The sequence below is a fragment of the Panulirus ornatus genome, chromosome 41, assembly GCF_036320965.1.
Source record: "Panulirus ornatus isolate Po-2019 chromosome 41, ASM3632096v1, whole genome shotgun sequence".
In the NCBI taxonomy this organism is placed as follows: Eukaryota; Metazoa; Arthropoda; class Malacostraca; order Decapoda; family Palinuridae; genus Panulirus; species Panulirus ornatus.
Window position 1 is genome coordinate 6,768,815 of NC_092264.1, and position 26,860 is coordinate 6,795,674.

Here is a 26,860-nt window from a genome sequence, read left to right on the forward strand (position 1 = left end):
ATAGTCAGTAACTCCCTTTATCTACCAACTGATTCGTTTAATTTCAGAAACACGCTTGTAGTTCCTTCGTTATTTGCCACAAATCCCTTGATGTTTGTGCAGTGAACTATTTCTGGCGGCCTTACGGGTGCCTCTCCCTTTCCTTCCCAGCACTACAGGTAATCTGGTGAGTTCCTCCCTCGTAATCCTGTCTCTAGATAGAGCTGTTCTGTTGCTTGCAAATGGAACCGTTACTGACTGTACAGTAAGGATGGTGTGTGTGTGTGTGTGTGTGTGTGTGTGTGTGTGTTGTGCCTTGATCATTCTCACGCTCTCCTTCCTTTCTCCCATTTTCTCTCTTCTCTCTCCATCGCGTAACACATCATCCAGGCTCACTGTACAGCGAAACCACATCTCATAACGCATGATACAGAACAATACCGTCGAGCTTGACTAATGGTCCTCTTCTCGGGAATTAAAAACTCCACAATAACTATTTACAATACTGTATTGTGGCTCTGTTTGTTAATGTTTGATGTCTGTTGTTTAATATATCAAAGGTCCACCATAACGTAATATCTGATAGGCTCAAACATATCCTGTTCATTAAGCTGGTAGACTAAATCATAACAATATATGCCAGAGATGAAAGCAGTTTTATTAAAAGAACGACCACAAATGTTTAACGCTTATTATATTGAATGTCTAATATTCTATATAGATTAATATCTTAATGTATTCTCTATGCTTAATATTCTACCTAGTTCACAGATAATGTGATATGGAGTTTGTCTGCCTCGCAGGAAGTAAGAAAGGTAACGGACCGTTTTGTATTTGTGTGTGAATGTAATTTGTTCTCTACACTCTACATATATATATATATATATATATATATATATATATATATATATATATATATATATATATATATATATATGTATATATATATACGTTTGTGTGTGTGTGTGTTTGAGTGTTTGTTTATCTATCTATACAGTACGGAAGGAGGGTTCTGCCGTGGGGTACCGTCACTTTAACGTCCTTCACCATCAACTAAACTTTTCATCTGTTGTATACAGTTGATATTCAGTTTCCTTGCCTCATCAGTTCCTACCATCCACAACCCTTACACTAAACCAGTATTTCTTTACAACTTTTTTACCAAGCTTCTTACTCAAGATTCTTTTTGTGGCCTCTAGTAATTCTGGGATTGTATTTCGTGTAGAACTGTTCACAATGTATGTGCATGACTGTGAGTACATGTATGAATGAATGTACGTGTGCCTATGTGTGTGATGTGCATAACAAACAAAATAGAAAATATACCATTAAGACATTGACTGACTACTTATAACCTTACGTCCTCCCTCTGCCTTCCTATCTATCTTCTCATCTCTTTACCTCATTCTCTTTTCCCTCTTTCTCATTCTCACTATTTCTGTCTCTCGCTGTATCACGTCCCACTTCATCCGTTACCCTGTCACGACTGAAATGCAGTTCACTATCCTTACGTTTAACATTCTCCCCAGCTTTTGCAACCCGTCCAAAGTTGACGAAACGAGGACAGTTACTCAATGTGGGCGATGCATCATCAGACTCTCCCTAAATAACGGGGCCATGATCACCACCCAGGGCAGTGCCACACACAAGGCTCGTCAGCTGCTGGTTGTTGCCTCGCACCAGTACCTGACTCCTTTTAAAGTCAGGTCGTTACGCGACCTGGCACGGGGGGGGTCAAATACCTGTAATTCAGACAAACTTCTATAATGACCGTCCGAGCTCTGAGTTCTCTCAACTTGAGCAATTTTCTTCTTACAAGTTGTCGGTCGGGGAGTTTTGTTTAGTGAGCTTCCGGCCGGCTCATCACACCCTCTTGTTCCTCCATCACTACACACATTCAGCTGGAGGGTCTTTACGTCCGCCCTTGGCACCCTCGTCTGACCTGAGACCACCACGTTGGACCCGAGACCCGAGGCGCACTGGGCCATGGAGCCACTCAGGACCTAAGATGAATTGTAGCCGGCGACCTACTGGGGACAGGACCAGCCATGGCAACTTAAACTCTTGGAACCTGAGGACCATCGTGTCCACCTGGGATTGCCTGAGACCCATGGTGGTTAGAGCGACTGCTGGAACATGGAAGCAGGTGAGACCCTTAGAGGCATCGTGACCCTGGATTCGAAAGGGCTTATAACTATCCAACGGACCTTACATTTTCGAGGCCCGAGAACTCGACTGGACCACTTGGGACTCGTTGATGACCTGAGCTACAGATGGGTCCCCATGGTTAGCCAGAAAGAGACTGGTTGATTGGCAGAGTTAAGGGAGAAAATGGTAGAAAGAAGACTCATTTTGGGTAAGTGGACAGAGGGAGAAGTAAGAGCAGATAAGAGGTGAGGAAGAGAGTGAGAGAGGAGGTAAATAAAGGGTGAAGAGCGAGTACGTGGATTAATGGAAAAGGGAGAAGAGTCGGACAGGGGAGATTTGATTGCGATCATGGGTGAGGAGAAGTGTAAAGGGTGAAAAATGGATGAGATATAGAATGGGTGAGGAATAAGAGTAGATAATAAGTAAAGTAGAGCACAAGGAGTAAATGGCTAATGGAGGAATGATAAATAGTTGTAGGGAAATGGAGGTATAATTCTTAAGGGTGAGAAGGGAAGTCATCATACAATTATGATAGCTACATAAGGTACGAACACAACACTGAGAGAATGATGAGTGATTACCATAGGAGCCTCGATGATAAAAGCTTCAAAGACGAGAAGGAGAATCCTGAACCTCTCCACAATCACCAGAATCTCTGACTTTTAAACAAGTTCGGATTCATCAATATGTGCAACGGTTGAGCCTGTCCGGATTCATCAATATCTGCAACGGTTGAGCCTGTCCGGATTCATCAATATCTTCAGGTGTTAACGTTATTTGGAATCATGAGTATTATTTCTGGAGCCTGTCACTGTCATCATATCATCAGTATCTTCATCTGTTCCACTGTTTCCTTCCAACATAACATGACAACCACTCTACGTTTTCTTTCATGACTGTTTTATTATCTTTTTGTTTATGTCAGCGAATCAGTCGCTTACTCTCCTTCATTTCTGTTCTTTTTGACAGTCTTTTCATCTCTGTTTCTCTGCAATTTAATCGGATTGCCTCCTCTCTTTCTCTATCTCTCATACTATCAATCGAATCTACCTCTATCTCTCTATTTTTCCCCTCTCTTTCCCTCTGTAATCACTATTGGGAAGGATGAAGCTAGAAACACAAATAAAACTAAGTTGGCCATTTACCAACAAACAAAAAACGGAATGAACTCGGAGGTAAATAGAGACATTAAACGCAATTGTTGGGATATGACGATCATCAAAGGGTATTAAACACGTACACCAGCCCTCTCTACACGCTCCACATGTACGAACGTGTAGCACATGCGACGGCTGCACGAATATGTAGCACAGAGTCTTCACAGTACGAATGTACGAACATGTAGCAAAGTATTTACATGCTACAGAGGAACGAATATGTAACACAACTGGACTATGATGATATAAGAAGCAAGAGGATGGCGCTGGTGATCTGGACAATCGCATTTTATCAAGCAAAATACACCTATAAATTATCGTGAGAATGTGTCCAACTGTAGACTGAAGCAAAGAGTGTTCATGATAGAACATGACAGGCTAATGGAATAATTGAGTAATAAAGTCACTATAAAAATTTAGTGGGTAAAGTGAGGAATAATGAATGTCACGTTTTGTGTGTGTGTGTGTGTGTGTGTGTGTGTGTGTGTGTGTGTGTGTGTGTGTGTGTGTGTGTGTGTGTTTGGTATTTAAAAGAAGTCCCAACAAAATTTTCCGGAAATAGAATCACCAAACATTACACAACCAAAAACATTTGGACGTGGACCGCACTGCTAAACCTGCTGGGAGTGGCAGCGTATGTCTCCCTCCATCCCCATCCCCCTTTCCCAACTACCAACCTCCCCTTCCCTCCCCAGTTTTTTAACGTAAGATTGTGCGCAGGAAAGAAACGGCTGGACAGAAAAGTTAAAGTAGAGGGACACAGAAGACAGCTGTAGAGTGTGATGATGCATGGTGTAGGTTTGCTTTAATATGTAATTGCTTTCTTAGTTAGGTATTTCTGTTGTCTTACTTACATACCTCCGGCATACTGGATGTGTGTGTGTGTGTGTGTGTGTGTGTGTGTGTGTGTGTGTGTGTGTGTGTGTGTGTGTGTGTGTCGGTTTAGATAGAAGCAGTGACGACAGAAGTAGTGATGGATGAACAGTGTTAACCTCAAGAACAGGAGACTCCGAGGGAAATGTGTTCCATGTTTGGTGGCTGTTTTTCAGTTTTACTTTACCATATGTTTTGTGTTGGTTCTGTTCAAATGTATCACAATGGCTTTTGCGTTAAGTCGTAGATGTTTTTGTGACGTTCTTTCAGTGCATTCATGTTAATGACGAGAGACGAGTCTCAATGTCTTCTGCTGTACCATCCTTCTTTCCATCGCTTCCACTGGCCACACAGCACACCGAACCCTTCGTTAAAAGGAATTCTGTTTACCCCTACATTATGTCCCTCGTCGATATTATATTTTCACATAAAATACGGTTATCGATTCGTTAAATAATATATTGTGTACTTTGGGGGATCAAATGTAAAATTGTACAATATCAATACAGCCCCGCACGTAATGTACTTTATGTTCGAGGGAGGGTATGCAAAAGGGACGCAGATGAATTTTTCAGGCTGGAATCATTTTAATAAAACTGGTACACTGCTGTCTCGTATGACCTGTGATACCCAACAGCCAGAAAAGGTCAGCGCAATACATACTGAGATTTGTAACAATATGTTATTAGCTACTTAAGCTCATAAGAAACAGACTGACGAAAAGACATCAAGATAATAAATTTTTTCGGTCTTTTTGAATGATGTGATATTTGGTAGCACATACATATTGCGTTTTCTGTCCTGCAGCCAAAAAAGTATTAAATATATTAGGTTGTGAGGAATGAAGGAATAAGGATTAGGTAATTTCATGTAGAAATAATTAGTTATTCATAATGCAGCAACTTGATGAAATACCAAACATGTTGAGTGTCAGCACTCCACAGCGGCCAACAGCGATTGAGCACAGGACCGTGTTGGTCTTCGAGATCGCCTGACTGTGGCGAAAAAATTCTCCCATTACCACTGGGTATTTATTAATCATGTTTATATATTCTCGAATAATCACTCGATACGGGTGTTTGTGTGCAAGGAGACATGATGATGTGTTAGCGAGAAGTGGTTTGGTAATGACCAAAGACATTTTGAAGGTAATGCTAATGAAACGTGCGTGGCGATATCCGTAGCGTTTTTATATACAATTAAATTCGTTAACGAGTACACTGATTTTCGTTTTAAGCTCCCATCCTTTTACAGTTGCTGTTTTACTAATGAAACGTAGATTAGTAAATCCAGAAAATTTTGCGTTTTACTAATTACATTTTTAGTGGGTGGGTTCGTGGCGCGCTTGTTAATGAAATATGGGTGGAAATTTTTGCCGAGATTTTGCAAGTGGAATGTGGGTCGAGGAACCCGTAGACCTTTTGTTGTTTTATGAGAGTGTCGTTAAATAATTGAGAATATTCTGTTTCGTTGGTAAAATGTAGGTGAGGCAATAATTTTTTCTCGTAATGAAATCAGGGTTCATACATCATGTGAGCTCCTGCTGTGTCAGTGAAGCTTGTATAGGTAAGATGGATGTCTAGTCAAAATGATATGATATAAAGGTATTATCAAGTTCATGTAAAATCAGTAGATTTGTGAGAATTGGAACTACATTGGGTTAAGCCTCAGCCAACCAGTACGTAGCTAATCCAGACAGATGTCAATATATCTATGCACTGTTCACGGTGTCTCCTTATCTCGTATTTTCTTTGATACAAAATGCTAGTACAACATTGCATCAGACTCCAGATTACTTTGCATGAGCGAGAACAAAGCTGGCTTTTGAAAGTATCAATCAGAACCTTAGGTCAAGGGCGTCTGCTACAGTTCCACCTGATCATCAAAACAATGAGAGATATGTTCTCTGATTCTCTGGGTGTATAATGGACACCTTCTTTCTCAACGCTTCCGACAGAGTTCCAGTGTGCCGGGGATCTCGACCAGCGTGGTAAAATGTAATACGAGTATAAAAGACAAGTCTCAGTGATGTTCATGAAAAATAGAGGAGCTGGATTAAATAAGTAACTTCAAAAACTTTTTATCTAGAAGAGAATTTAAACAGATTTTTCGTGTGTACCACAGTGAGTCTGTATCTCGGCTCTTGTTGTAAAATAATTCCACTTAATTGCACCTTTTTGTTAGTAAGTTAATTAACAGCTCAATTAGCCAGATCCTGTTCATCTTGACCTTTCTTCTTACCCATTGTTTAATTGTCTTTCATTCAACAATGCCTCTCAGAAACTACGGGTCTATTATACTGGAGAAAGAAACTATCCTTTTGTTTAGCAGTTCTTTCATTAAAGATTTAATCATAATCTTCTATAGCAAAACTTTATAATGATCCATTTCTTTATCGTTTGTTGCGTCTTTATGCTTACAATATCTGGACGACGTAAGTGGCTGGTTCGTCAGATTTTTATTATTCATCCTATCATAATTATGTTACATGATCTTTCAAGTCTTCGCTACTCAGAGTATATAAACATCTCTTCTGTTCCTCTAGCTGTATTATGCGTTGGGTCCAGCTCTCCTCAGCTCCTATGGCTGTCTTGTACAGTGGATCCAGCTCATTCCCGTTTATTAACAAAAGACTTATCAACTCATTTTCAATTCCTACAAAACTTGCTTATTTTGTTACTGTGCAACTTCTACGAGAGTTACCCTTCTTTGTCTTAATATTCATCTTCTGAACAGTCATCCTCTTCTTTGGGACATCATATCTTGTTTCAAAATACAACTTAACACTCCATATACAACATCCTTTTCTTACTTGTTCCCAGTAGTTTTCATGAATTCTTGTACTCCCCCGTCATTTCCATTCTCAGTATTCTCAATAATGAATCTAGTCCGAGCAAAGTTCTCGCAGATCTGTCCAGTACGTACTATGTTTACCAAGGCTTTCTGCTCAAGTTACTTTCAGTTGTCTATAAAGTATCTTGAATTCGTAGTCGATATAAACCTAAGCTTAAATAACATCAAAAACACTTTTTTTTTTTGCATCTTCATGAAGCTTCAAAAGCTTATGGAGTTCATTATCGAACGGCTGATTTCATTATTACACAAAACATTTCATTACCTTCACTGCGATTCATTTCTCCTCAACAATGAATTCTTCACCTGTCTACAAAGCCCTCCATGAGTTCCAGTCTGTCTGAAAAGACTTCCAGGAGTTCCCAGTCTATCTAGAGAGCGTCTTGTATGTCGTATTTGGAAGAACATAGACTCAGCGGATTTCTTGTATTTGTATTTTTCTCCTAATAAGTTTATACAATACTAATCGGATTCTATTTTTCTTCCATCTTTATGTAGGTATTCTTTCCTTGTGCATCCATTTACTTGTTTATTTGTAGGTATGCTTGTTGCATCATTCTGATTTTTTTTTTTTTTTTTGTGTGTGTGTGTGTGTGTGTGTGTGTGTGTGTGTGTGTGTGTGTGTGTGTGTGTGTGTGTGTGTCAGTGCTTGTTTGTATAGTTTATACATGCTAACTTATACATAATACATATCATCTGCACAAACCACTTCAGTACCAACTATCACGAGACACGAACATGACACAGTAAATCCATATTTCGATCATATTCTCAGATTTCTAAATATCAGTCCCGATAAAAGTGTAACATTATGGTATGAAACGCTTAATGTAAATATATTGAGCACTCAGTGTTAGCAATGGAATCATATATGAAGGTTTAGCAGAAAAAGGAACCGAACACTTTTGAGGATAAACATTGTGTTTACACTTGAAATTCCAGAGACTTTCAAATATGAAAGGTTGAGGTAAATGATACATTCATGTCATACGAATGTTTACCTACTGTCAGGCAAGGATTCCATCGTGTTTCTCTTTTAAGTTACTGAATTTGCTGGTTACAACAAGACGAAGAATATATTTTTTTTAGAAATTTAAGTGCTCTAGGCGTAGAGCTACGACCCCTCTCTCTCTCTCTCTCTCTCTCTCTCTCTCTCTCTCTCTCACATTCTTCCCATGTGTGTGTGTATGTGTGTGTGTGTGTGTGTGTGTGTGTGTGTGTGTGTATCTCTTAGAAAAGGAGAATCCTCTCTATCAATATCTCTCTTCTATTTTCCACTTCATTTTCCCCTGCATCTTAACCTTCTACCCACACCCTCACCACCTCCTTCCCTTCCCCGCAACTCCCTCCATCCTCCCTCCATAAGGCTATTTCGGCTACCCAAGCATTTCCCCCCCCCCCCCCCCCCGCCACTATTAATCAGAATTGCCTCCCTGATGAGATATTGATAATAAAATCTGATATATATAGACAGAGAGAAAATATACCGAGACGTTATATAAAATGGATGGTTAATTAACGAAGGTCTTCTGGATGAGATGCATACAAGTATTATAAAAGTTGTAATGAGCTCCTGATTCATGGGACTAATTATATTCTCGTGGTGATTACAGGCAAGACGCGTCGGAAGCCACTGGGGTTGTAAGTAAGGGACAGACGACGCGGGAGGATGCCACTCACACTGAGGGTCTGGCAAGAAGACATAAGAAAAAGGAAAAAATAAACGAAAACCCCAAGTTTTCAGAACTCCGCTGATGAACAAACGGAGATGAATAACTCCCCATACCGTACAGCAGCAAAACCGTAGACACCACCTGTAGATATTTCCTGACTCACAAGTACCCATGAACCTGGTTGATATACTTTGGATTACTATTCCTTTATGAAAGCTACCACGTTGAATAATATTACTGCTACTCCATGAAGCTAACCATACTTTTACTATTATCTTTACGTCAGGGTCACACAAACACTTACCTGTATAAAGTAATTATGATAAATAAAGACATTCTGCTGTCAATCAAACGTTCCTCACAAGGGTAAATTTGCCGAGGATCCCAAACTTTCTTCTGAAATGTTTTGCTGTTCGTTTTCCCACTCTCTTCCCACGAACGTTTCCCCACATACGTTCAAATGTCAGAACTTGGCACTGATGGTTCACACGCGCACTAATTTACCACCATTCCACGTCCTCGTTTCCTATACGCGTTCAGGACTGTGCTCTAGTATTGAACACTCTCGCTACACACCCACGTTCAACACAACTCCTCTCCTCAACGTTTCACACAAACCATCATCCATCATCGCCCCACGAACGTTCCCATGAAACGTTTAGCCACCAATACCGACACGTTTTCCTGAATGTCGTCAGCGGTTCAAAATTACTTACTCTTGTTGGCGCAATATTTTTCCAGGGTGTTCCTAGAATAAGGAAGTGAGCCGGGCTGGGACGGGCCTTGAGAAAGGAAGTTAAAACAGCGTAACGTAGGTGATACAGAGGACTGCTAGAGTGAAAAGAGATGGGAGAGAAGGTAGGTGTGAAAGGTAATGCAGGAATGGAAGGGAGATGATGGAGAAGGAAAAGAATTAGAAGGTGCCAAAGGGACATAAAGAGGTGATGAAGCGGCTCCTGGGGAGAGAAGCGTAAGGCCAGGCAAGTACGTAATGGTTGATGAGGGTCCGTGAGAGTGGAGTGAGGGTGAGAGGAATAAAAAGGAGAGTGATAGAGGGACGGTGTGAAGAGTGAATGAGATAACAGATGAGGGGATATGAAAGTTATGAATGAAAACAAGGAGAGAAAGGGGAGTGACATGAGAAAGAGAGGAGAGGGAACAGGAGTGAGAAATGCAACAGAAAAGGTGCGGAGAGAGAGCGATTGCTGTGGATGGGGAGTGTTACGTGATACAAGGAAGAGATGGTGGCCATTAGGAGAACACGGGAGCATAGGCTGTAAAAAGACAAGTCGCGGAGGTAATGAGGTAAGGAAATACGAGAGGAGTGTGGCATTTGGGCTCAAAGGAGGAGTAATGGAGAAAATGAGGAGAGACATAAAGAAAGCAACTCATGAGAAGAAGAAAAGGGAGAAAGAGGGAAGTGATAAGACAGCGGAATGTGAGGAAAGGATGATAAAACAAGAAAGGGCAAATAACTAAGAAAAAAAGTATGGCAGACGATGTTCCCAGGAGGAAGTTAGTGTGAAGGAGTAGGAGGCTGGAGGGAGGAGTGGCTGGGAGGCAGCGTGGCGAAGGGACGGTGGGTGTGGCGCACCAGGATAAGAATGATTTCCATTAAGGATCGCAACAGGAAAACGAGTGATAGCAGAGCAATGGGAAAACAAGCAGCTGGATGTTCCCTGGGAGCTTTGGCCATCGTAAAGAAGTGTTGGGTGTTTGGGAAAGCTCTACAGTGAAGTACCTCTTTCGTGTTTTCTGAATAAGAAACCAACGTTTTTAAAGGTACGGATGAGTAAAACGTGAGGCAACTGGCGATGAATAAGCTCTGTACTAGCAAGTGAGAAAGGTGTGTGTGTGTGTGTGTGTGTGTATGTGAGAGAGAGAGAGAGAGAGAGAGAGAGAGAGAGAGAGAGAGAGAGAGAGAGAGAGAGAGAGAGAGAGAGAGTAAAATATGATCTGAAGATTTATTCACTAGCTTGCCAAGTGTTTCACTTGGCAAGCAAGTGAAAAACGCACAACTTAGCATGCGAGGTGCATCAATATCAAACTCACTACTTAATGTGGAAAATTGTTCACTGTGTCGAACGGTAAGTAGATAAAGTCCCTTAGCAGTGAAGCCTAACGCATCTGATCTAGTCTAATGGTGAATGGAAGTGTTGTTAGACACGACCAAGGGCAGTTAGGCATGACCAATGTATACAGTATTCTGAGGGAGATGAGACATACTGCAATGACGATTTAGTAACTAACGTTGACAGATGCTGTGTATCAGCTGTAAACCCTGAGTTCCCTTGTTTTTTCAAGTCATGAACGACTGAAATAACGTAATCATACACACGATACAGAGCGATAAAAAGAGAAACTAATTCTTCAACAACTTGGTCCATATCTGACCTTATGCTTCTAATCTGACTCTTTGAAAAATCGTCAATACTTTGTTTACAGAAAAGTATTTCAAAAGCCTCTAAATTCAAGACAGATGAATGTGATAACCTCTACTAAGAACACTTGTAACGTACAACAGACTCATTCTACTAGTAACGACAACCCACCAAGTTTAAGGCACCATTTGGGAGACTGGTCACCAGGGGATCTATCTCATCCTGTAATAAATTTTATTCATTGTGTCACGCGACCCGAAGGATATTTGCATATTAAGTGGCCCGTGAAACTAACACACGAAGGTAAAGCCTTATACATCTATAGTGTCAAGTGTTGAGTCATGAGCGAACGCGTGGATGCCATATATACAGTCCCCATTAAAAGTTTATCTGCTCCATTACACAGGTATTGATTCTCTCCATTCACAGCAGCCTAACTTCAATCAATGGTCTTGCAGAAACATCAAGGGGGAGACCCGGGAATAATTGGATCACTGTCCGCAACAACCAAAAAAATGACTATTTTCATACGAAAAGTTCGACAGAATAAATTCATTAAGAACGACGGTTAATGAGTTCGTCCACAACGACGGGTAACGAGTTCATCCAAAACGAGGGATAACGAGTTTAAGACCGACGAGTAATGAGTTCATCAAGAACAACGAGTAACGAGTTCCCCAAGAACGACGGGTAGCGAGTTCATCAAGAACAACGGGGTAATGACTCAAACGCAGACGACACAAGAAACTCTAACCCCTCTCCCTCCTTGGACTCCTACTCCCTTCTCTGAATACTCATCCAATCAGCATCGATCATTAATTGCTGCCTTACGTCTTCGGTTCCTCTCTCTCATTAACAACTGCCTTTCATCCTCCATCGATCACTCGTCCCCTTAATTCGTCCATTCTCCTCAATCTCCACTTCCTCTATACGTCCGTGTCTGATTTATCAACCACTTTCCGAGTCCATTTGTCTCATATCCGGCGATTTATTCCCCGTTCGCTGCCCTGGCCTATTCTTCCCGCCCGACATCCTTCACTCCGAATATCCCGGTTAAATCCTTCCTTCCTGACATCCCCGGTCAAATCCCTCTGTCCTGAAATCCCGGTCCAAATCCTCCATCCCTCTATACGAGTCAAGTCCCTTCGTGGAGATGACTAAGTGCTCTCAACTACAGTATTACTTGATGTAAACTACTACGATCATACGAAAGGTATACCTCACCACTTACCTGGCATTATACAGTAGTTCGTAGACTCATTTTTGCTTCGACATCTGAGGTCAAGGTAGTTACTATACAGACACTGAGCTTCAGCACCTTCTAAACACACGAGCTGAAGTTGACGGCATTTCTTGCTGGAGTCAAGATGGTCTGAAACTGTTAAAATACTGTCAGTTTTTAGTGAGTGATGGGCTGACTGACACTGTTATGAATGTCAGCAGTCAGCTATGTAGCTGGCTGACTCTGTAATGAGATCAGTTTATAAAAAGGTGTGTGGTGGCTCATGCCACATCTAAATGTCAGCTTATGGTAAGATACTGTGGTATTTACATTGCCTTTTTTGTTTCGTAATCCCATGAATACACAAGTCAAGAAACCGAATAATAAGCATGACATATCACATAAAAGAGAAAAAATAATACCTAAATAAAAAGTTCTATCGTATACGCAGTAAATAATATATATATATATATATATATATATATATATATATATATATATATATATATATATATATATATATATATATATATATATTTGTGTTTTTTGTTTTTTCTTTTCTTTTCTTTTCCGAGAACATATGGAATTAGCCACTGAGGTAAAGACTTAGTATAGTGCTGTTGGACAACAGCGCCATCATTAAAAATGAAAGGATGAAGCTGAGAGACAAGCTTGTTAAGGATCTGTGGTAACAGCCAACAATAATAACCAGACTCGATGTATAATGGAAGTATACGAGAAGAATAAAGGAAGGATAATGGAAGAATAAGAGAATCTTATGGGAAGGATTAAGGGAAGAATAATGGAAGTTATAAGGTATGTGACAGGTATAAGAGAAGTATAAAGGATCAAAAGAAAGTAGAAAGAATTATAAGGGAAATCTGTCTTACGCCTCTGGGGGCTCAGCTTGCTATCAGCAGGTGAGAGCGAGTCAGGGAAGGGTGAAGGTGAATCCCGCCACCACACTGCAGGTGATGATGTGTCCTACACTACTGGCTTAGGATCAAAGTTTGTTTAAGAAGACGGAAAATGTGCGGGTGAGGGAGAAAGGGAAACAGAAGCACCACCACCGACAAAACCACTACTCCCGCCACCACTATCTCTATAACCACTACCCATACCACCATCGCCACTAACTTCACAACCGTCATTAACATCACGATCATCATCATCACCAACACTCAACACCAACACTGTCACCACCACTACTATCGCCACCATTAACGCCAACAGGACTGATAATACCAAAAGTACAAACAAAAACGCCACCTCCAACAACAGTATTAACACCATCACAATCTTCATCAACAACACTACAACTACAACCACCTACACCAACAACAACACCATCATAACCCACACCAACAACAACACCCATCATAACCCACCTACACCAACAACACCATCATAACCCACACCAACAACAACAACACCATCATAACCCACACCAACAACAACACCATCATAACACACACCAACAACAACAACACCATCATAACCCACACCAACAACAACAACACCATCATAACCCACACCAACAACAACAACACCATCATAACCCACACCAACAACAACAACACCCACACCTCTACCACCTACACCAACAACACCAACATCGTCAATAACAACAACAGCAACTAAGCCTCCAAGAAATGTTGTAGTGTGTGGGGTCTGGACCATCAGCTGGCCAGACCCGACCCTCGAAAGACTTCAACAACTTGTGAAACTGACAAAGGAGTATTTGAATGTTTTGTAAACTCTTCACACTCGCTTCTCGCAGAACTATACCGAGCGGCAACAAAATACAACTGTATATTTTTTTTGCCCAGATTTTGTTACATCTTTGGCGAGTTATCTGGTATTTTCGTCGGCGCCGCTGCACTCGTAAGTTTATTCGTATTTGTGGACTTATCTCTGACTCCTTTGGGATAACTTACATATCACAAGGATTTTTTTTATGCTTGCTTACATAATTAGGGTATTTACTTCGCTGTTGAAAATCCTTATTCCACCTAGAGTTAGTAGATTTTGTAAACGTTGTTTACTAAGGCGTCTGCCAGAGTGAACATTGTGAAGTCCTCAAGATGACATGGGAGGTCACAATGTTCCTTGTCAAAAGTGATATAATGCTAATATGATTAATCTTTTAGGATACCGACTTGCAGTTGTAATGAAGCAGTGGGATTAGAATGATTTCAGTGCCTCTGACTACACAGGATGACAGTCATCTAGATATTTACCACTGAAATGTTAACTATCTAATAAAAAAGAAACTGACACGTAATAAAGTAAGATTAATTGAGTAGATGCTTCAATCCACTCCCATAAGATAGTCTTAGAAGCAAGATGTCGACAAAATTATCAGATCAAATACAATCTTAATTTTCTTTACATTATATCAACATTTGATATATATATATATATATATATATATATATATATATATATATATATATATATATATATATATATATATATATATATATATTGGAATATGGTTAGCTTTACACATATAATCCTAAGTGATGAAAAATGGTTGTAAAAAAAGAAATAAAGTAATATACACATGAGTGATATTTACCCGCTCGTGTTAGTGAGCATAAGAGAGTTAACCTTATCCTCACCGTCGTGGAGGTGGTCAGTGTTAAATCTGAATGGATTTCTATAATACAACCTCGAGAAAGGAGATCCGGTGGCCTTATGGTGTTGTCATAACAACATTTGGAGACCTTCAATATCTCATGTAATCTAGCCTTGTAGTCTACAAGGCTTCATCTACCATTTAAACCAGTGGTGCTATGTAAACTATAGGTGCTACGTAAACAAGAGGTGCTGTAAAACCAGAGGTGGTATGTAAACCACGGGTGCTATGTAAACATTCAGCTACTGGAATGTGTATGATATATTTCTATACCTTTTATATATGCCACAGCGTCTCGACTCAGTCTACCAAATGAAAAAAAAACCCTGACGTACTTTAAGGTATTGTAGATAATATGTTTGTAACCCAGGGAGCGGAAAAGCCCTTTGTAGATTTCTTACAAAGTAAAGATTTTTTCGTTGCACTTCTTTCGTAAGGTTAGCTTCAAAGGCATGTTTTGAATAACTATATACCTGAAAATATATATAAATGTGTGTGTGTGTGTGTGTGTGTGTGTGTGTGTGTGTGTGTGTGTGTGTGTGTGTGTGGTTACTACAGTCATTTTAACATTATACACAGTTAATAATAAAGTTGTTTTTCTAAATGAAGAACAGATGTAAATGTGTTCATCTTTACTTAAGCTTGCCTGGAGATTCATGACAACATCGTACACTTATGGCTAACTTAGAGACGTGAATTGTAATGTCTTGAGGAAAGAAGTGAGATGGTTTTGCTGACATGAGGTGAAGATTGAGCTCCTTGCCTGGTTGAAACTACTACAGATGATACAACTCTACTCTCATACTTATAGATACTGTCTTAAAATACTCCAATTCCCACGAGAAAAACAGAATATAAAGATGAAATTTAATATAGTTGTCTCGTACGAAAGCAAATATGTGAGAGGACTAAAACTCACAACTATCGCCGAGAGTATAAAAAAAATAATATACATTGACGTGTCGCAAAATTTTATGAACGCACGGGAGGCACATAAAAAATAATCAAAGCTTCCAATGAAAGACCAGGATGTATCTTAGTTAACTAACCTTCCGCCTCAAAACGATGCGGAAGGGAGGCGTTGCGTGTACACCATCCAGGTGCTCGCCAAAAATACTGACCCTTCACAAAAATGGAACGAAGTCATTATCTGCGAACACCAACAGTATCACGCTCACAACCACCGCTTCTAATGACCATATCAAATAATTTCTTTCGTTTCATTGTATTTTTCATGGTTGAATTCATTTACCAGTGGGTTTCTATACTTAGAATTCGTTCTGTTGCAGATTTTTTAGGTGTTGTGGAATGGCGACATTAGAGACTCGTTTATTGGTTATATCAAAAACATATATGCCTTAATGAAATGGATTTCATTCTTAAAGTTTTAAGTGTACAGTGACGGAATATTTGAAATGTGTCAAATATTCTTAAATGTCAAGTGATTATAGTTCAACCTTATTTACATATAGTAAAGTAGGTTAACAGATGTTCTACTAAACTAGTCTGTTCAATATAATTTCAGGAGAAAGCTTCATATCACTAGCAGACTAATGCTAAAAGGTTAGTGTATAAAGATCTCTCATGATCTACCAGTCAAGACCACTGGAAACGAAGCAGTCATCACTATAGTCACTGGCTACTCAAACAGTCTCCAACAACTAATCATTTTCCATTAATCATGTTGTTATCATCATCACTTCATAGAAACTCCAGACCCATTACCAGCAACATCTAATAAAACCTCCTGACTCTACCTAATAACTACTAACTGTCAAACTACCTCACAGGAGCCAATAAACCTCAAGTCCTTACCATGCGAGGAACCTCTAACCTTCATCAACCTATCCGTCCAACCCCTGCATCCCTCTCGCCTTCAGCCTCATCCCAATGTTCACCTCCACCTCTCGTGAGTTGAAGTAAAAACTTGCCGTGCGTGGACCAGCATTTCTTGGAAAACGCCAAACCTCGCCTCCTTATGATGTATACATAAGAGAATCATGGAAGCACGTGCAAGTATTATATGGTATTCATACATATAATCCTATGTATCAAAAGACAGCATTTGACAATACATATTAACCATAACTATGAAACAAGTTATAAAAAAATCAAGAAAATCCTCTAATTTCTATCTATGTTCACCGTCTCCCCATTTCAAAAGTGACTGACGCACTGAAAATATTTTGTAAACTTTTCAGTCAACCTTCTCACATCTATTGTCCAGGACTCCACAACAACTCTCAAAATATAGCCACAGAAATTCTGATAGTTGGTTTTGCCATCACATAAACGAAACACTTGCCAACTGCTTGTGCGGGAAGAAATAAAAGTGAGAAGAATGAAGTGCTGCAAATATATACAGTGGGGAAATTAAAAACAAGGAGAAAGATGTAGAATATGCGAATATACAGAGGAGCAACAACAGAAATGGCGTGGGATACACACACACACACATATATATATATCATTATTTTCATTATACTTGGTCGCTGTCTCCCGCGTTAGCGAGGTAGCGCAAGGAAACAGACGAAAGAATGGCCCAACCCACCCACATACACATATACATATAAACATAAACACCCACACACGCACATATACATATATACACATGTACATATGCATACTTGCTGCCTTCATATATATATATATATATATATATATATATATATATATATATATATATATATATATATATATATATTTTTTTTTTTTTTTTTTTTTTTTTTATACTTTGTCGCTGTCTCCCGCGTTTGCGAGGTAGCGCGAGGAAACAGACGAAAGAAATGGCCCAACCCCCATACACACGTACATACACACGTCCACACACGCAAATATACATACCTACACAGCTTTCCATGGTTTACCCCAGACGCTTCACATGCCTTGATTCAATCCACTGACAGCACGTCAACCCCTGTATACCACATCGCTCCAATTCACTCTATTCCTTGCCCTCCTTTCACCCTCCTGCATGTTCAGGCCCCGATCACACAAAATCTTTTTCACTCCATCTTTCCACCTCCAATTTGGTCTCCCTCTTCTCCTCGTTCCCTCCACCTCCGACACATATATCCTCTTGGTCAATCTTTCCTCACTCATTCTCTCCATGTGCCCAAACCATTTCAAAACACCCTCTTCTGCTCTCTCAACCACGCTCTTTTTATTTCCACACATCTCTCTTACCCTTACGTTACTTACTCGATCAAACCACCTCACACCACACATTGTCCTCAAACATCTCATTTCCAGCACATCCATCCTCCTGCGCACAACTCTATCCATAGCCCACGCCTCGCAACCATACAACATTGTTGGAACCACTATTCCTTCAAACATACCCATTTTTGCTTTCCGAGATAATGTTCTCGACTTCCACACATTTTTCAAGGCTCCCAAAATTTTCGCCCCCTCCCCCACCCTATGATCCACTTCCGCTTCCATGGTTCCATCCGCTGACAGATCCACTCCCAGATATCTAAAACACTTCACTTCCTCCAGTTTTTCTCCATTCAAACTCACCTCCCAATTGACTTGACCCTCAACCCTACTGTACCTAATAACCTTGCTCTTATTCACATTTACTCTTAACTTTCTTCTTCCACACACTTTACCAAACTCAGTCACCAGCTTCTGCAGTTTCTCACATGAATCAGCCACCAGCGCTGTATCATCAGCGAACAACAACTGACTCACTTCCCAAGCTCTCTCATCCCCAACAGACTTCATACTTGCCAATCTCTCCGACGTTGGTAGCGTGATGGTCCAGGGGAACCTTGTATTGTTGGGCAACGTTTGTCTTTCTGTCTCAGCGAAGGGTCGTTCGCTCACAGCTTCTTCGGTCATCAGGACGGTAAGTGAATTCCTGTGTAAGCATAACCAAACCAAGATTTCCCATTAGACTAACCATATTCGACAGAACCGTCGTCACAACGTTCGTTCCGCTGACACCGCTCACATGAACGCCCTGCTCATCAAGAAGACACAAGAGAGCAACACTATGAGAACAATGAGGGGCAGCAATCAACGAAGACATGCCAGCATCCACGAGACGGTACAACATCGCTAACCCCAATAAAACAGGCAAATGTCCGACTCCCGCATCTATACACGGAAATGTCTCCTCCCCAGACATCAAAACCATTACACCTGGACTATTATCAATCTCTATGGATCATGAATGTATAATGTCAATCATTGAGCTACGCAATACTAAGACCGGATTCATGGGATGTGGCAGCCTTGAGATCGCATAATTACAGGAGCACCGGAAGATGTTTTGGAGCAGGAAGCTCCTCGATAAGGTTATACTCCTTTCCGACCGATGACGATGCTACAGCCTCATTCGAAGGTGTCTTCTTGCTGGCAGTAATAGTTATAGAGTAATAAATGTACGTGCGCGTAATATGTACAAATCTATCTCCTTATCGCAGTTCTACTGAACAGAATACAGCAGTGAGTGAGGATGGTGGGGCTTCTGTGTGATGGTGCGTGCGGCCGATGGGTTTTGCCTGCAGCGGTGTGTGCGGTTCTGGGGGCTTGCGTGCGTGTTACTGACACTCGTTCATAAAGAAGCATTTAAACCCTTCTGTTCATTTTAGCACACACAGACTTCTAACTACATATCACCAATCAATTTAACACAGCGGTCCTCATCAATTCTCCTTCAAAGTTTGTCATTTAAGTTGTTACTTCCGACTATAATCGTTCCTTTCAGAAAAGCCCTTTATATAATTCTATTCATTTCTAGACACGGGACGGGATCCAGCAGTTTATTTCTCTTCGTTTCAAAATCAGACGAACAACAAAACCATCGTACCACAAGACAGACTGCTCCATGTCAGGTCGTGTATTTGTCCTCGTGAAAGAAAATGACAGCTTGTGACCACACTAAAACCTATTCATAATTTGTTATCACTTCAGGCTGTTGTAGGCAGCAAATCCTGAATGAATGGATAAAGTTGGAACAACGCACGAACACATACCGTCGAAATAAGGAACAACTTGGCAAGTAAATAACACTAATGACTCATATGGCTCGAGAGTGATAAACAATCGGGGGAAAAAATTGCATTTGCTTCATCATGGGTTTCACACGAAATGTGTTTGTAAACACGTGCTTGTAGTGTGTGTGTGTGTGTGTGTGTGTGTGTGTGTGTGTGTGTGTGTGTGTGTGAATTTAATGCACTTGCATTCTCTCAGTCCTCCTGAAAGAATCAATTTTAACATTTCCATTACTCGACTCTAGACAGAGTAAGTGGCTCACTGATGATTTAAGGCGTGAGTGAAACAGTTTCATCAGAGCCTGAGAGAACCAGATTCATAAAGTACTAGGAGGACAAATTCCATCAGCAACTGAGTGAATCACTGGTTCATCTCAGAGTAACGTGTGTGACGATCCACACCTTTCAAGAAATTAGGAAATCTTAATCGTTTGTATACGTGTGGAAACCGATGCTGAGTTTTCATAGCTCTGGGACATTAATCTAGCGTATTCGTCAACTGTGTAACCTTTGGCGTTAAGGAAGGCTGGATCTAGCTAGTGTGGTCAGATGAATTACCATTTAGTAATCAGTTTTAATTTTAAATATATCTAATGCTCAACTTTAGAAATATCTAATGGTATACCTTAACGACACCTAATGCTTAACTTTAAAGGTATCTAATACTTATAAGAATGAGGCGATATCTTCTATCTGTCGGATGCTAAAGAATACGAACACCAGTCAGATTTCCTTGAACCAGCCTTATACCTACAATTAATTTCATATTTAGATCATTACCGTTCCTCTAATGCATGCCCTTCTCTCTTTCCAGTTCCACTTTCCCTCTTTTTCATCAACATTCCTCATATTCACTTCTTTTCTGAAACCTATTTTTCTCTATCCATTACGATGTCCATTTACTAGCCCCTTAGCTTGATCCACACTATCACTGTTTGTCCTTAGCTTTTCTTACATCTCCCTTAACTGTATCTGACCTTTTGGATTTCCACTTTCTACCCATTATGTTATGACAGCAACCCTTATTATCCCCATTTAGTGCCTGTTCTCACCCCCTGCCATATCCCCTTACGTTCCATTATACCTCTATCATTTTCTCTCGTTACTAAATCAGTATCCTCCATTATTAATCATTAACATCTTGTACTTCAGTAGGAGTACGATATCCATGACCTCCACTGGCAACATCCTTGCCTCCATAAGCATCTTAATTTACCATTATTACCATCTCTTACCCTACATTTAACATATCTTGCCTTCATTAGCAGCTCCTCTCCTTATTCACATTCATCCCTTAAACCATCTGCATAATCCAGTGCTCCTTATTAGTGTACCATTCCACCCTCCCACCTCTACTAATCCTTCCATAACTATGATAATATCTGAGAGTTACGGATCGCGTCGTGACAACGTAGCTGACACTTACATTTGAGCAGCATCCTTGAGAGCCTTGTTTGGTTAGATTGCATTTTTAATTATATGCAAAGTAGTTACAATGATAGTTGGGACGCGCTGTGATGTGTGTTCATCGTCCTCTGTGGATTACTGCGTTTGATGAAGGATATGCAAATTATCTTCACTGGTAAATTTCAATGGTAATGAGAGGAAAGACAGAGAGAAAAAAAGAGGGGGCGAGAGAAGGGAGAGAAAAAGACTATCCATCTACCTACGATTACTTATGACGAGTTTTTGCGAAAATGCCGAGGAAGGAAATATAAAAGATAGGAAACACACAAAGAAGGAAGAATAATGATAATAATAATAACAATAATAATAATAATGATGATAATAATAATAATAAATAATAATAATGATAATAATAGAAGAAGAAGAAGAAGAAGAAGAAGAAGAAGAAGAGAGAGAGAGAGAGAGAGAGAGAGAGAGAGAGAGAGAGAGAGAGAGAGAGAGAGAGAGAGAGAGAGAGAGAGAGAGATTCGTCCTTAATGTATTCCCCCTCTCTCCTCTGCCCCAAAATACCGTTTCCTTTGACAGTGCCGCCTGCCAGAGGCTTCAGCCCTACGTAATCCAAGGTTTTCCTTGAGAATACATCCTAGTATGTATTCAATACACCAACCATAGAGATATGAGAGATTCTGTTTTCCCTGGGTAAGCGTCATCAATAATCTTTTCCTTGCCTTTCTATGTACTTTTCTTTGCCAGGAGACCACGTCTTATTTAGTCTTTTCCCATCTCAAATACGGGTTAGTTAAAAGATTGATGTCTTAAACCCAAACTTTAATTAAAGCGCCACTTTGGGCTAATTTTACACTAGGCTGAGACCAAAGTTCACCCCAAACTTTGGCCTTTCAGATTAAGTTGAGAAAGTAGGCAAGAGAGACATACAACTCAGGCACCACATGGGCGAATTTCACGCCAAAGGACGCACCACTGCCACCTTCATGGCGTCTCATACTTTCTAAGAAGATACAGGAACTGGGATTATAACTTAGTGTATTAGAAATAATTTCGATATTCAGATGAGAACTGGCTAATTTGTGTGATAAAAGTCCACTTAGGAGTTTAAAAAGACTCCTAGACGTAAAGTTCCTGAAAAAACATTGAGAATTTCTTTCAGTTAATTGGTCGGCAGACGATGGTGTTTGTGAAAGAATTCCAGAGGACAGTACAAAATAGCAAATCGCTAATAGTTGAATTCAATTATCTAAAGAAATTATATATTTTATGTTATGTTTCTTCAGATGTCATATTATCTACAAAGATGACACGCCTGGCATCCTAAGCCTCTGTCTATATGACTGGTCAGTTACCTATATATGTGACTTATGATTCCTTCTCTGACTAGTGGTCTATATATCTGATTAATGATCGCTTGCTGCGCCTGTGTCGTTTAATGGTTATTTCAAATTCGCATTCAGTCATGATTCATTCAGATTTACACTTTACAAACATCATAACTCGTATAATTTTTGCAGTAGGAAAAGCCATTTATCTGTTCCTAAATTCTGTGATGTTTGTCTTGCAGCGTTAAGTTTACAATTTACATTCAACGGCCTTTCCATGATAAATTACCTAATGTTATAGCCATGACTCCAAAGTCATTGTAAATACATAAACCTAGACAATGTTAACTGATCACGTTTTGTGGGGGTTTCATGTGTAATGATCTTTTTCCTATCAAACATAAACTTTACTGCATCAAGTTTTACGAGATTCATAAATATGAATTTTTCTCTCATCAATGTCAACTTGTTAATTAGTCTATTATTCCCTCATCATACTTTGCACTTATTTTCATAAAGCTATGTCTTAGTATGACATTATCCATTATTCACTAATGTAAATTACATGCGACTGACAACCCGTGTATAACCAGTGAAAACTTGCGAGAGTAATTCAGATCTTTATCCCTAAATTCTTTATCAAACTCGGACACTTAAACATACGAGGCAAAAAACTGATATTGTAATCTCTCATGACTGTTATTCATGGTTTACCCAGATTATGTCAGGTGGAGAGAAGTTGCATGAAAGTGACAAATGAAAGATAATAAATATATTCTTGTGTCGACGCCGAAACCTTACAAAGCAATAGAGAATTCACAATAGTTTATGGAATTAGACCAAAATGAAAGTAAACAACACGATACATAAAGCCTAGCTTTGTTTATCCCAACAGAGTGGAATAGTAAACACAACAAGAAATGATGGAATATTCACAATATTAAACATGGGAACATCTCTATCACCGGTACTGTTAAAACTCGCGAGACTTTTCATTATATATATATGTATATATATATATATATATATATGGTGTGGGAGGCAAGTTGTTAGAAGCAGTGAAAAGTTTTTATCGAGGATGTAAGGCATGTGTACGTGTAGGAAGAGAGGAAAGTGATTGGTTCTCAGTGAATGTAGGTTTGCGGCAGGGGTGTGTGATGTCTCCATGGTTGTTTAATTTGTTTATGGATGGGGTTGTTAGGGAGGTAAATGCAAGAGTCCTGGAAAGAGGGGCAAGTATGAAGTCTGTTGGGGATGAGAGAGCTTGGGAAGTGAGTCAGTTGTTGTTCGCTGATGATACAGCGCTGGTGGCTGATTCATGTGAGAAACTGCAGAAGCTGGTGACTGAGTTTGGTAAAGTGTGTGGAAGAAGAAAGTTAAGAGTAAATGTGAATAAGAGCAAGGTTATTAGGTACAGTAGGGTTGAGGGTCAAGTCAATTGGGAGGTGAGTTTGAATGGAGAAAAACTGGAGGAAGTGAAGTGTTTTAGATATCTGGGAGTGGATCTGTCAGCGGATGGAACCATGGAAGCGGAAGTGGATCATAGGGTGGGGGAGGGGGCGAAAATTTTGGGAGCCTTGAAAAATGTGTGGAAGTCGAGAACATTATCTCGGAAAGCAAAAATGGGTATGTTTGAAGGAATAGTGGTTCCAACAATGTTGTATGGTTGCGAGGCGTGGGCTATGGATAGAGTTGTGCGCAGGAGGATGGACGTGCTGGAAATGAGATGTTTGAGGAAAATGTGTGGTGTGAGGTGGTTTGATCGAGTAAGTAACGTAAGGGTAAGAGAGATGTGTGGAAATAAAAAGAGCGTGGTTGAGAGAGCAGAAGAGGGTGTTTTGAAATGGTTTGGGCACATGGAGAGAATGAGTGAGGAAAGATTGACCAAGAGGATATATGTGTCGGAGGTGGAGGGAACGAGGAGAAGAGGGAGACCAAATTGGAGGTGGAAAGATGGAGTGAAAAAGATTTTGTGTGATCGGGGCCTGAACATGCAGGAGGGTGAAAGGAGGGCAAGGAATAGAGTGAATTGGAGCGATGTGGTATACAGGGGTTGACGTGCTGTCAGTGGATTGAGTCGGGGCATGTGAAGCGTCTGGGGTAAACCATGGAAAGCTGTGTAGGTATGTATATTTGCGTGTGTGGACGTGTGTATGTACATGTGTATGGGGGGGGGGGGGGGGGCCATTTCTTTCGTCTGTTTCCTTGCGCTACCTCGCAAACGCGGGAGACAGCGACAAAGTATAAAAAAAAATATATATATATATATATATATATATATATATATATATATATATATATATAGTAGCACTCCATTAGATCCTCCAAGAAAACATGTAAAGGCTGGGAAAAGAATTGTCAACATTTGTTTATGTAACTTGGCTACCACTGCTCCTGGCTACTCCATGTGGACTAAGACCCCCAAGGATGCCAGAGGCAGCACAGCTGAGCCGGTGTAGGTCGGCGATACGTAAGAAACACAACTGGATGATCCGCCCACCTAACTTCCCAACACGACCATATTCTCTGAAGAAGATACAATCTTCTTTCTCCGGTTACATTTCTTCATCCCTAGTGACTTCCTCCTCCTACCTAACAAGAAACTTAAGACTTGACTGCTTCTAGTGGAAGTCCTCATATACCCTGGGAGCCCTCACCAAAGGTGTCTTTACGTAAAGCAAATGATACAACAAATGTCTCGACCGGACAAAGGCTGCTTGGACCTGCATGACTGCTGTTTGTTGACAGTATACAGGAATGGACGGTAAAGGCACCTGCAGATTAATCTGACGAACAAACGCCATAATCACGGGGGAAAAAAATCCACCTGGCAAAACATGTAATAAATTAAATAAACTAATAAAACTTAAAAGAGACATTATGCCACTTTCAAACAAAATACATACATCGATACGTAAGCAGTCTATAAATGTATACATTACCATACTTATACCACTACCAAAACCCAATGATATTCTTGGTATGACTTTCATTATAACCTAGGAACCAAATGGTGGTTAGAATCAATCTGAATATGAGATACAATCAAATAATACGCAAGACAACATTACCTTTCTAGAAATTACCTCTGATAAAGTACCCTTATCAAAATAATTTCTAACAAAACTAAATCAACTTGCGATGTAATAAATAACCTCAGTAAATAACTAGTAACTTCACACCCGAAAGATGTTCCTCTAATGCAGCACAGTGTAAGATAAATATGATATAACCACAGGATCCGAAACGCTCCCCACTACGACCTCAGTAAAATCTCAACAATAGAAGTCCTCAATAAAACCCTGGAATTATACCAGCTAGGTAAGAGAAGACGTCAATAAAGCGGTCGTTGCTGAACATTTCAGCAGACCATTTCCAACACAGTGAGGACTCCTGACCACACACCCTCTAAGTATTCGACTTAAAGATAAGGGCGAAGGTCACTATATCATACCCACGGGTGGCAAGACTCCAAAAAGCCCACTGATAACATGGCTGGAACCCTCCAGAATATAACCCCAGAGAGGCAAATAACATCGTAATAGTTACTCTCTCATAAAACTGTCAAGAAGATTTCCTAACAAGACCCCGAGTAACATTCCTACTCAAGACATTAGTAACGCCTAAATGAAACGCCGTTTAGACTCCCTCTTCATCCCTTTTACGCCCTGTCCTCATTCGTCTCCTTCCCCTTCTATCTCAGTCCCTTAAATTATTCCTCTAACGTCTATTCCTCCATAATCATTACTCCTTTCCTTTCTCAACCCTCTCCATGGCGTCTCAACTGCAATTTGGAGTTTTGCAATAAACTTTGGGCGTTTTTCTCGGCGAGTGCTTCTCTTACCCGGGTGGTTATAAAGCGATATGAATGACCCCGAGTGAGGCAGGCAGTTACAGCTTCCTGTGACAAGTCTATAGTGGGAACAGATGATTATCCTAAGAGTCAATGGTTTTTATTTGCCAATGACGATGTATCATTCATTTTCGTCAGGAAATAACGAACTTATCAACCAATTTCATATGCTTGTGACGATCCATCAGTAAGGAAGGAACCATAAATCTATCATCCGGCTACTAAAAACAATTTTCCAGTCCTCTTTAGGCGCACTATAAAAATGAGTTTCAGGAACACCATAAGATCACCACAAATGAACCTTCAAGAAGACTAAAGACATAGACTTTCAATAGC

At 40.2% G+C, this 26,860-nt stretch overlaps 1 protein-coding gene across 1 annotated transcript in view; it reads right to left on the reverse strand.

Moving 5' to 3' along the window:
- The window catches only part of sav (scaffold protein salvador), a 1,023,444-nt gene that overhangs the window by 553,273 nt on the left and 443,311 nt on the right, over window positions 1-26,860 (reverse strand). The window contains exon 8 of the mRNA XM_071685935.1: window positions 12,296-12,436. The gene's annotated coding sequence lies outside the window, so the exon portion shown is untranslated. The remainder of the gene's footprint in view (window positions 1-12,295; window positions 12,437-26,860) is intronic.